We start from the raw sequence: 13,879 nt of genomic DNA on the forward strand, positions 1-13,879 counted from the left end.
ATAGACTAGGAATACTATCTTTATTGACCAAGTGAGCTAAGCATGCACTAACTATCAACTAATATGACATTTTTGTAATATCAAGGACAACACACAATTAATCAATTGTATCCAACATTACCAACATAACCAAATCATGAATCCAAACCAATAAACATCAAGGATGTACCTATATATCTAATCATGTCATGCCAAAATCCATGGCATCTGATCAAATCCTTCAACCAAACAACCAACTCTCAATATGTCCAACTTGTTAGCATTAAATAGTCAACCACAATTCTTTGCCATAACTATGCCTGGTAACAACATCTCATCCCTTCTGCATGAAGGAAAAATAAAAAATCTTGTGAATTAGGGCATAGACAACCAAAATCCAAGCCACCAATCTAAATATGCATCAATAATGAAAGATCAATGGGCAAAGACAACCCATAACCAAGCTATAAATGCAACCTGTAAGTATAGGCTACTTACAACATAACACAACTTGTAGACCCAACAAGTTGTCATACATATCAAAATAAAACACTAATAATTATATCTTCATGAGACAAATATAAAATATGAAATAAGTACGTAATGACATCAAATCTTAAATCTCAAAAATATACAATGCCATTAACTCACAATGTTATCATAGTCAATATATACCATAAACTATTTTGATTAATATATCACAAAATATACCATGCCAAACCTACACAAAATCTAAACCAATATATAGAGCTCTCCAAGGGCTTTTTGTTGACTACTCAAAGTCCAAAATCTAACTTTGTATGTGCAAATTATGCCCTAATTTATGTTCAAAATAAATAACATATAACTTTAGGGCTCTTAAAACCTGACAAAATGTCAAAATCACAAAACCAAACTTACGCCAAGTTGTAGTGCTCTGAATTATTTTTCCAACACCTACAAAAATTCTAAAATCTAATATCTTGAGAGAAAGTTATGGCCATTTTATTAAAACAATCTTTTTACCATTTTCATTGCAATTTTTTTTTTATGACAAAAATTTTGACAGTATTAAATTTGATAGCCATCATGGGCTAAAACTAAAAGACTCTTTCATTTACTCTAAACATGGCCAAACTAGGGCATATTATATATCAAAATTTATAAAAACATCAACCTGGATCCAATGGTGAGGTCTATTTTTAGCTAGGAGGTCATTTCTGCAAGCTCCCCCTAAAACCCTCTTTTAAATGAAACATCTAAAAAACCCTTTTGTCCAATTATCTCACTTGCCCAAAATATACCAATATCCCATCATAACAACAAATTCAAAACCCTTAGGTCAACAATAAATAACTCATATATATTTTCTTTTCTTTTATCTTCTCATGCATTCCCATGGATTCAATCAAGAGTTTCAATAATAAAACCTAGCTCTGATACCACTTGTAAGAAAGAATATATCTATTTCCACATAACCCATTATAGATTTGAAATAAACATGAAAGTAAAATCTACATGCAAGAGAATAGACAACATACCAACAAAAATGTGACACAAGATATACCATAGGAAACCCTCATTGAAGGAAAAAAACCCAGCCTCCAAAAGCATCCATCACCATGTATTATTCAACAAAAATATCATTGCAATACAACTGTTGAATCCTTCAAATCCATAGCCACAATTGAGAAATCCATGTCAACAAGCATGAAAACACACATCCCATGTCATGCTTCCAACCTTCACAAATGCTCCCTTGGCTAACCTATCAAGCCTTCTCTTGCTCGACTCTTATCTTTTGTCTTCTCTCTCACTAACACAACAACTAATCTTGTGGCTGCTTATATAGTAGCAAGTCCTACAAGACCACCAAGTGGTATTATGTAAACCATGTGCTACCTAACCCCTTAACCCCATATTTAATATCAAAAATTTAATTCTTTTTCCCAATATTAAATAATTACATGAAATATTATCACAATGTTACAATACAACTCATCAAGCATATCCCATGGGAATCTTTATATATTGCACATCCATCTATGTGCTCCTAGATATAACATTAATTAATAAAATAAAATAACACAATATAAAATTATTATGCAATGTGTACAACACCCATTATCTCAACACTCACTAGATGAGCTTGCACAACAAATTCCTAATGAACTTCTACAAGTAATCAAACCTAGATGGGAAAGTGCAACAAATACTATTAAGGACATCTTTGAACAAATCTTGAGGCAACTTATTGAATGTTAGTGAGAAGGAAGTGGAGGAATCCTTGAAGAAAAATGAAAGTAGTTCACTCTCAAATTCAACACATGTATGATATTGTTTAAAGACGTTGAATATGTGGTGAAGATAGCTACTACTAAGTGGGAAAAAATCTATAAGCTCCACCAACTCAGTGACTTTGTTGTACATGATGATGACAAGGATGATGAAGATGAGGAAGAAGATGTAGAAATAAAAGATAATGAGATAGATGATATAAATGTAGATGATGAGGAGGAAGAATAGGAAGCTATTAGAGGAAGCCTTCTAAAGATTCAAAGCATTGAGGAAACTAATGTAGAGAAAATTGCAGCAATAGTCATGACCTCATTTCCTTACTCTTTGAGCACAATCTTAGTGCAATTTGGCTCAAAGATAACTTCTACTAAGTTGGTTGTGGATACCACTACTATACCAAGCACCCAACCAAGCTTTGTATCTATTCAACTAAATGTTATATTGACTAAAGTGCCCAACACTTCATCTACCAAGTAGCAAGGTCCTCCATCATTAGGATTCACTAAGCAACGATAAGGTATTCCTATTGTTAGTGTCATTTCAACTTTTTTTGCTAGTCCATCAATTTCCATAATCATTTCTATTCCTAGTATACCCATATCTAGTATAATGATAATTGAGAACCAATCTCAACCATGTACTAAAGTCCTAGTCAAGGGAAAGAAAATTGTTCCCATTATTTTTAAGGAAAAGGGAAAAGAAGTAGAGCCATTAATCTAGACGAGGATATAGTTATTACAAATTGGGATATCTCTACCCTCACCCCTGATCAAATGGATACCATGGGTGAACTACTAAAGAAGAGAGCTAAGAAATCATAGCTTACAGAAGAAAAGAAGAAAGAAAATAAAGTTCTTGAAGATATAGAGCATATTTATTGATGCTCTAAGTATTGAGGTTGTTAGGAAACAAGCAATTATGGACCAATCAGCATAAATTGTTAACAAATAAAATGAAGACTTAAATGGATAGGATAAAATGCTACAAAGAGATGAAAGAAAATTTGAGAATAGAGTATTGGAACAAGTTGAACAAATAATTACAATAGATCAAGTAAAGTTAGATTCTATTCTTGGTTCACTATAAAAATTTGTTAATAATGTTGTTTCATTATTTGTCAAGTTAAGTGACACATCTATGTTTAAAAAGGAAGCCAAGGATAAGCTATCCAAGATAGATGAAGACATGAAGGCAAGTGCACACCAGGTGTCACTTGATGCAAGCCATAGTTTTGTACATTATACAAAGATCAGATATCTAAAAAATCTATAGGCATAACTATTGAAGGAAGAAGCCAGGATCAAGGCCACACTTGTAGAAATCTAGGGCATAATTCTTCAAATCATGGATGTATTACTGAGACACATTGAACATAAAAAGACACTCATCCATGATAACAACTTCTCCATAGCTTATCAGACGATGGAATTATTAGGAGAAGTGTAGATTGCATTGCATGCAGGTAAGGTACTACTAGAGAATTGGGACAAGACAATGGTACTTATTCTAAAGTTAAATTCTAAATTGTTGTCACGTTTTGGTATTAACATATAGATATTATAAACTTTTGGAATTTATGTCAAAAAAGGGAAGTTGTAATATGTAAAGAAGGAAAAGACATTATAAAGAAATATACTATACTAGATTTGTATGTATATGTGAGAGATATATTTATAGGGAAGTAGGATAGTATCATGAAAATAATTGTATAGATAAGTAGAAATGCATAATTATGGCAAAGGAAGTTTTGACTTATAGTTTTAAAGTTCATATTTTTGGTTTGATAAGTATTTTTTTCACTAATGCCAAAAGGGGAGATTGTTGACATTAAGGTTAATTTGTCTACCAGTGACTCAACACTTAGTCAGTTGGTTACATTGCTACCAAGCTCTACAATTATTACTAAGCTTAATTTTTAGTCTATAGTAGTAATCAAGTGATTAAGTTGTTCCCAAGCACCTTAGTCATTTTCCAAGATACACAATGTTTTTCGAGATTCATAAAAGAATGTATAGTAGAAAGTGAGCATAGCAAAGGCTACTGAGGTATTTAGTGGAAGTAAAAAAGATCATAGTGTTAACCGAGCTCTGTAGTATTAACTGAGTCCAATAGTGTTTACCAAACTCAAAAGGTTAACGAAGTGGATCTAGTGTTGACCAAGTCATGTAGTGTCAATCAAGTGATTCAATTGATATCAATTTTTTTAGTGTTCACCGAGCCACATAGTGTTGACTGAGTTCAATCTACTTGAAAGTGATTAGTATGGACCAAGCTTAAAGTTCAACTGAGTGCTAAAGTTTGTCAAGCATTAACAGTGTTGGTGTTTTAAAACATCATGTTTCAAAATCCCCAATAAGAAAAACATACATCTAGGGGTAGATATTTCCCATCTACAACATATTCTTTTAGACACCAAGGCCAACTATAAGGCCATATCCTTCTTCTACTTTAGGCTCTGTAAAACCTAGGTGGGTACACCTCAGATTCATTTATTTTGGTACTAATGTTAAAACATACACTTGAGTCTAAAAAAGTAGATAAAACCCTTAATCTTCTAACACTTATGTAGACAACATAGACATGAAATAGCTAAAATCATGACATATGAACTAGATAAGCTGAGGGTAACACTTTCCAGCTCTTCAACAAAAAGGGAAAATGATTTTGACTATAATGATTGATTTCAACATAACCCAAAAATGAACAACACAACATATTGATCTCATAGCTGATTATTGTCTTATCTATTGGAAAATTCCACAAATCACTAACATAAGTCCTTGAAAGTCATTGATACATTTCATTTATCAGGACTTCTTGATCTATCTATTCACCTTGTGAATCAGACATCTGCATTTTTTTAATCTCATTACTCAACCTATCCCTTCATGAAATCTACAACCCTATGATGATAGACTGAGCATTTATAGGACTCCTTGAATCACAAGAAGAAAAAATAAATGCATAAAATATAGAATAGACTGCAACTAAGTTTTATGCTATTTTCTCACAAAACACAAAAAGATTATGAACTACATGAATAAGAGACAAGATTCATACTGAAGATTAACTTGCTACCACATTTTATTCATTTACTTGTAACAAATACATAAAGGATGCATGAAAGAAACTTCTAAAACTACTAAATAAACTAGAACTATCTATATATCACTACTTTCTATTCATTACATTAGAGAAATGGTGAATGGTGGAATCATAGTCATGACATAAATTTTAACCTAACTAGAACCATCCTTATTGAATCATAGTAGTGAAAAATGTCCAAGAAACTAGAACCAACCCCTACAATTAGAGAGAAAGAGAAAGATATGGGAAAAAAAAATAATTAGATATGATCTAGAAGTGACACATATCCACTTAAATCTTCATCCCTTGTTGTTGCAAAGCATCTCTCTTCTCTCTATAACTAAAATCTAAAAGGAATCTCATCATTAAGCTTTAAGAAACTCAAAATATCCCTTCTAACTAATGAGAAATGTTATCCTAACAAAAAAATCAGGTATGGATCTAAAATGCTAGTAAAATCTTCTACTAAACAAATGCAAGAGTGAAAAAACCATCACTAACTGCATCCTTAACAACCTTGGTGGACACCTAGTTCATCATTGTACCAAAAGCTAGCTCTAAATTGGTCTACCTAAATGTGGTTGAAATAAAAAAACTTGGAACAAGACCGCACATAGTTCAAACATATTCCTTCCTATGCAAAAAAAAAATCCAAATATGGAAATCATGTTTTAAGAGCTTTCCAAAGGTATATGATAGTCCTATGTTGACATATCAGAGATGCCCAAAATGTCCATTTGAAGATCAGGTTCTAAAACTTGCTCTTAAGTCTACATTTATTTTTCAAAAATTTAAATCTTCCTAATGTCAAAACTTTACAATATAACCTCAAAATATTTAAGTGACCTTGTACATTTAATTCAAAGAGAGAATAATAAAAAATTATTTGTTTGAAGTGAGAATTTTACCTCTAAATGTGCATTTGGGTCAAACCACTTTGATGACCTATGACACATGTCACTACATGATTGGTTAGGTTCTACACCATCATCCACCACCTAGGTGCTATGTGGCACCCTCTGATCGATCTACCACTTTCCACCTAACACACTACCACATGGTAGCTTCTCATTGTATCTTTTATGCATGGTCACTCAGACCCACTACCATGTGTCACAACTATGCTTCCATGCTTTCCTTGTCTTCTTTGCATCTTCATAATCTAGGGAAGCATGAATCGTTAGATCTGACATGTGTCACAATTTGGTGATTTTCTCATGGAATACACCATATTAATACTAATTACCACATGGTAGCATAATGCTTCCCCACTTTCATTAATCAGTAAGCATGGTTGAAACCTAGGAATGCGTCATCCATCATATCTCACTAGATGTCAACATCTAGAGAATTCATCTTGAAACTACCATGTAACTTGCTCAAAATCTATGCCATATGTTGCCTAACAATTGGTTTTTGGGATGCCACTTGTGATTTTTTTGTTGGTTGAAAATTCCATGTCATTACTAACTTTAGCATATTCATTCAAAATTATCCTAAGTCTCCAACAACTCCCTAGGCCCACACACAAGCTTCATGTGGCTTACAAAAGCCTAGTGCCTTGAAAACAACAACACATTGAGCACTCTTTCTTTCAAATACTTTAAAAAACCTCCCCACAAGGAACGTGGCATAAATTTTTTATAAGAAATTGCTCCTGTGATAGCCAGAGAAAACCTAGATATCCTCCCTTTCATTGGGTTTTTTCTTATTTATATGCCTCTAATTTGAGCCTCATCTTAAGACATCCTAGGACTTGTCTAGGTTTTCTTTGGCCTTGCAAAAGGCGTCAACTCCTAAATTGATCAACTGGTGACATCTACTCCTCTTAAAAAATATAGGAACAATAATTTGATCAATGGATGTCACCAAGATCTAGGCAATTTAAAACTAGTCATGGCTCATCTTACATGGGCATGGGATTTTTCATGAGTTTAGTAAAACTCCATTATAAGACCAACCAATCACTCCTAGAGTACATGGATTCAAACACATTGGTAAACTCCTATAGTTGCTCAACTTGATCTATTTTGTATTTTCGCAGTAATTACAAACCATAGTCAAGTTGTATGGATGTTGTTTTTGAAAATCCACTTCTTAGATTTTTATCTTGAACATAAATATCCAATATTGTTAACTCAAACTCTACCCTCTAATTCACCATTGATGGATTTCGTGTTACAATGCTCAAAATAAGTCAAAATCCCCATGCTCGATTGGAATGCACAAAAAGGAACTTTTCATTAGTTTACCACATTTCCCTTGAGCCTATGTAATTATCCCACATTGGAAAATCATGCCTTGCTTGAGTCTTAATCTTGCACTCAACCTTATGAAAGGAAATTTTTTTTTGGATATTCTCGTATCTATTAGCATCAGGAGACTCTAATAAAACCAAACTTGTGGACTCATATTGCATGCCACAAATTGTCACACAAAACAATCTTGATACACATTATCATAACTTGTCAAGTTGCTGCTCCAATCTATATATGTTTTGGTTGTATATTTTTTGGCATATCTACACACAACTATGCTAGAGGATGATGGGAAGATCCTTCATGATCATTGTGTATGGGTAAAATCATAGATCTATGTCACCATTTATGATACAAAAACTTGTTTTGATCAAATCTCATTTCTCTATCAAAACTCAATTTTTTTCAAAAATTAAAAATACCGTTTTATTGATCTTAGATTCAATATCATCATTATATAATTTTTTTAGTGTTTTAATTAGTTATAATATGTTATAATTTCAAAATATTATAAGTTGATATTTCAACATTTTAGAAGATGCTACCTCAAAAAAGGAAAAAAATAGTAAATCATATCAAAAAAATAAAAAAATTATATTTATCTCTAGAGGAGAGAATCCTCTTCACGAATATGTAATTTTTTTCAAGAAGGTATAGATTTGGTAGGGAAGTTTTGATGGGAGTAAAAAATTGTTGGATTTTGACAAGGTCAAACTTGAGTAGTTATAACAAAGAAAATGCACGTCAAAAATAATTATTTCTTTTTTTGTTCACTAGCTATACATGTCATCTATAAGATATTTTTAAATTAGAACAAAAAAGAATGATTTGTATATACTTGTTTGATGGGAACTACACCCTATATTTTTTACAATTATAAAAGGGAATTCAAAATGAAATAAAATGAATAATTCTTACTCAAAAAAATTATAAAAATTATAGGCATAAAATTTATCCAATTCTACACATTTCATCAATTTACATCATCTTCATATTTCAAGCACAGATACAATTTTTTTGTCATTAATGTTGAAATGTCACATTCTGATATCTTGTTTCTTTATAAAAGGTGACACAGGTTTGTGCTTTTACCTATACATGAGAAAAGATGGGGAAGTTTCTCATGGTGTGGAGACATAAGTCACAAAAAAGTGTATTTGTAGCTATGAACATTTCATTTAAAGGTAATGAGGAATTCAATTTTGATTGGTTCCATCTATTTAGTTCTGTAAGGAAGCAATCACAAGATTTAGTTCAACTTTGCAAAAGTCAATTAAAAATTATCCATATTTGGAACAAGATTAGATGTCATCCCTCTTTAAAGTGGATTGGAGGAAGATTAAAATGATTTGTAAGTGCTCTCAATTATGAGACCAATTTATTCCATTGGTGTCTTAGTTGAAATACTGCAAAGGCCAGTTAATCCATCCTATACTATAAGCATAATCAATTTGTACACTTGCATCATTGACTTTGGCTGGTTTTGAAAAATTGGTGAGTCTCCCAGACAATTTTGCAATTTATGTTTTTGACAAAATTAAATTTAGAAAATTTCTCACAGTTAGTGTTGCTAGAAAATTTTAAAAATCTCATCTCTCTGTAGGTGTTTTCATTGGTATATTGTGATGAGCTCTTGCATCTATCTCAAAATTTTGGTTAGCTCAAGTGTCTAAAGAATGTGGACATAAGTGGATATAGGAGATTGTAGAGTCTTTCTAGTGATTTTAAATGTTTGAGCTCACTACTTTTGATGAAGGCCTCAATGTCACTATTGATTCCTACCTCACATATATTTCTCTTCTTGTTGATCCCTAGTAGATAGCATATTGATTTACCTATTCAATCCCATCTTTCATTTTCACCTTCTCAACTTCATTTGCTTAATGGAATTAGCCAGCCCCAAAAGTGGGTCTAGCTAAAAAAACTTTTGAACTGAAATGTATCAACTATAAAATTGATCCAATAAACTTACATCATAGACTAGAATTAATTTGCATCACTGGTTCAACCTTTAAAAATCATTTCACCTTTTTTTACAACTGGTCAATTTTGTGCCAATGAGTCCTTTTATTGGCCTTAAGAATTGATTCAGTCCAACAACTAGGCTATGAAAACTCATATGTTGATTCTTTGTTTTTCACCTTTGCACCCTGTCAAATCTCATGTCATAACAACACCTGAGTAAAAAGATATTGATCATCAAAGTTTCCTTCATGAAACTACCTACAAACAAACATGCTAGAAAACCATAAAATACATTTGGTTTGGCTTCAAAAATAGGTCAAACTCACACTTGGGGGAATGAAGACTAGGGCATTAGTTCACTATCATGAGGAGAGTATAAATCTATGATTTGGTCTCACGAAGAATAACTAGGTGACTTTGGAAAAATGTCAAAGTGGGCTACTTGGATTTGTAGAACTGGGAACAATCACATGAAAGTGATTTTTGCAAAAGGAATGGACCTAAGAAAGTGTGGAGACAAATTCCTCAAGAATTGAAAATTGGCATCCTTGAAGAATTTTTAGAGTAGAACACAAAAATACAATCCATTTGGTTCAAATAATCATGGATTTAGAGTTATGTAATCCCAAATAGGGGTACTGATCAATCTACACATTGACACTAATAAAACTTTAGAAATTACATTTGGAATTGTATTTGAAAACTAATCAAATGGATTCTTCATAAGCTCAAAATTGAAACATAATAAGTCTCTAACCCTTAGAATATAATGCAACAAAAATTTTCTCATTTCGGTGAACTGGGTCAGAGTTACAACTAGTCAAATAGGACCTCCTAGAATTTTGAACAATTTAAATCAACATGACAATAGTAAACAACCAAATTTGAGGGATTCAAAACCTAGTCAAAACATAATGAAATGACTCAAAAAATAAAATGTAGGTTCTTTGATATGTGCACTAAACACTCAAAGAGTGGAAAGTCTTGAAACATTACTAGATACATGATATTTGAATTCAAACTAGGCTTCCTATCATTGTTTGACAATTAAGCAAAAATACAAATTTGAACATTGCTCAAAATGGAACTTCATAGAATGACTCAGAATGGAAATTTATCTTTGAAGGGAACATGGATATACTAAATGCAAGGTGTTAGAAAGATTAAAAATCTCTTAGGCCTTGAAATAAAAACTGGGTATATGTGCATTAAATACTTTTTAAGGGGGCTCAATTTTACTCAAAAGTTTAAAATGGTACTCAAATTTGGGATGCAACTTTGAGTCCCATCAATGGCTCTATATGGAGATGCATGTCCCTTACAGGCATAGAATGTTGACAATTGGCTAATAGTGATATGTAATTGTTGTCATTTATGACAACACATGGTGTATATAATCATAGGAAACCTTGGAAATAAAGATACTTAGTGTTTGACAATCAAAAAATTATCTAAGTATAGAATTTGGTTTACAATAGTGTATTGTTTTGTTTATAATTTTTTTTTGACATCATATTATGACTAGTGAAGTTACATGGAGATTGTATACATGTTGGTGATGATGTGTATAACATTGGAAGTTAGTACAGACTATACAAAATAGAGATATATGTATTTTGATGAAGTGGGACAGTAGAATTAAAGAAAAGAATTGTTTTGTTTACAAAACAATTATTTGTCCAATTAGGGTTGACATCCTAGATGTTCACTCTAACTTGGAAAAGTGAAATTTGGGGGTATTTATGAAAAGAACTTTTTGTGATAAGAAGTGGGCTATCTTGTAAGATTTTGTAATTATGAATTACGAATTATGATAAGTGAAATTTTATAAAAGTGATATATGTGAAGTTTTATATGAACTATCTGGTGATCTAAGATTGAGATGAAGATTAGATATCAGTTGAGGAAGAAAGATAACAATAAATTACTTGTTTGAGTAGTGAGCTCTTCTTGTAGTTTAAATTGGATGTTTAGGTAGTTGGTTCTTCTTGCATACATTTTAAAACACAACTCCTAATAGGGATTCAAAGTCTCCTAATAAGGATTTCTTATACTAAATTTTCTCATTGACTCCTAATAGGGTCCATTCTCTAACAAGGAACTTATATATCAATATATTATCTAGTGGGTATCATCCCCACTGGGGTTTTCCCTTGGATAAGGTTTCCCTAATTAACAAAATATGGTGTTATGAGTTATTTTTGTGAATTTTTCCTATTACTATTCAACATTAGTTTATTTCTTTGTTATGCATGGTTTACATTAAGTAATAATATCTAGTTGGTAACTAAATTTTGTGTAATGCCCCACCAAGGGATCCAAAAGAATTAACCTAAATTTTTACTATGTTTTCCAAACAATTTTTTTTTTTTTAAACATGAAAGATAAACTATTCATATCAAACATATAGTAGCAGAAGTAATAACATACAATCAACTATAAGCATACATAACAGGTTACATTCTTTAAGGATCCCAAGACATTGAGTCACATTTGATCTAATTAATACTAAGTCTAACCACTACCAAATCCACATGAAAGAATAATTTAAGAAGTCCAATGTCCATATTACACATTTGTTCTGAATGCCTCTTGGCAATTAAATTTAGAATGCTCAATCATCCATAGTACATGTCATAGGGTACGAAAGGCTTAAAAGAATATACGTGTGAAAATGAAGTACATCATCCATTTCTAATCCATGATGCAAGTGCAATAAAGTAAATGAAACCAAAATCCATACATGATACATCATCATAGAAGATATAAACATCCATCATAAAAGACAACCATATATCATAAAACATAATTAACTAAGTGCACAGTTCCTTCCAACCAAAAATAGCATCATTAGACCATCGTGGGTCCTAGTCATCCCTTTGTGTGTAACATCCCGAGTCATCGAAGAGATCATCAGTATTATCATATTAGGAATGTCACTCCTAAAACATACTACATCATATACATAAAGGATTCTAACATGCTACAACATATGCATAAAGAAATCTAACATGCAAGAATAAAGCATAAGATAAGTAAACAACACCATCTATCATATGTTAATTATCAATATAAGGATACATGTCCACCATCATAATCTAGGAATATAATGAAGATAGATGCCAATGAGGAATGCATCAGTCACGATGTCTCAGACGGATCTCAAATTGTAAGAGTGAAAAAGCACTATCACCCGACCACGTGGAACCTAAATGGCCCACTCCCACTATGCTAAGGAGATAATCTCAAGTCCCAAACATGTTATCAAATCACATGGCACAAATACTTTCTAAGTCCAAGAAATCCTAAAAGTATACTAACTCAAAGGTTCCAATCACAAATCAACATCTAATCCCAAAGGCACACAAAGACATGTAGGAAACTTGCTATGTAAGTGGGAAAGTGTCATCACACGAATCACGCTAGAGTTACCCTGGTAGTCTCTCAATAGACCCTAGCCCCCCTAGTGATCCCTATGTGGCCACTAGTATCCTCTCATACTGACGAGGCATACTACGGAATGCAAAGTCACAACCAAGCATTCTCTCTACTCCCATCCTAGTTTGTACTAGCACTCAATGCATGGGTGAGAACATACAATTATCTTATTAGGTTCATTTAAACCCAATTTAGTGTAAATTTTTTCACTTATTAAATAACTTTCAATGAGTTACCCTGGCAGCCACTTAGGGGCCCGACCCCCATTGTAAGCCACTTCCCAAAACTACAAGTAGATAACCTACCCTAGGCTCAATAAAAGCACAAATCCATAATCACATAAAATCTCCCCAATCCCAAACAAGCGATTGGGAAAATACCAAAAGATAATTCACAATAAGAACATCAAATCTCCATGAGCAATTGAAAAGCATCCATTGATAATCATGACCACAACAGTTCTCTATTGGAAATTGAAGGTATTAATGATAATCACAATATCCATTGGTTATCAACAACCAACCAAAAATTATCTTAAAGTAATACTGATTGAAGACTCCAAAATGGTTGAGTCAAAACATGTCACCACATGACAACATCAAGAAATAAATCAACACTTCAATCCCATCATTGCGACTAGAAAGTAACCCAAGGATAATTGATCGATGACTCAAAAATGGTTAAGTCAAGTGCCTCAGATACATATAACTTAGCTTCACTCAAGAAGATTGATGAGCAATAACAATCAGTAAATACAAACATCTCATAGAGCATACCATCACATTACCATGGTTGGGTTTATAAAGAATCAAGATCAAAAGGCATCATCATGATATCACAAGCATAACACCCGAGCCTCTAGTAGATGTCCTATA

Source organism: Cupressus sempervirens, chromosome 7, assembly GCF_028749045.1.
Source record: "Cupressus sempervirens isolate cs-2001-9-10 chromosome 7, ASM2874904v1, whole genome shotgun sequence".
Taxonomy (NCBI): Eukaryota; Viridiplantae; Streptophyta; class Pinopsida; order Cupressales; family Cupressaceae; genus Cupressus; species Cupressus sempervirens.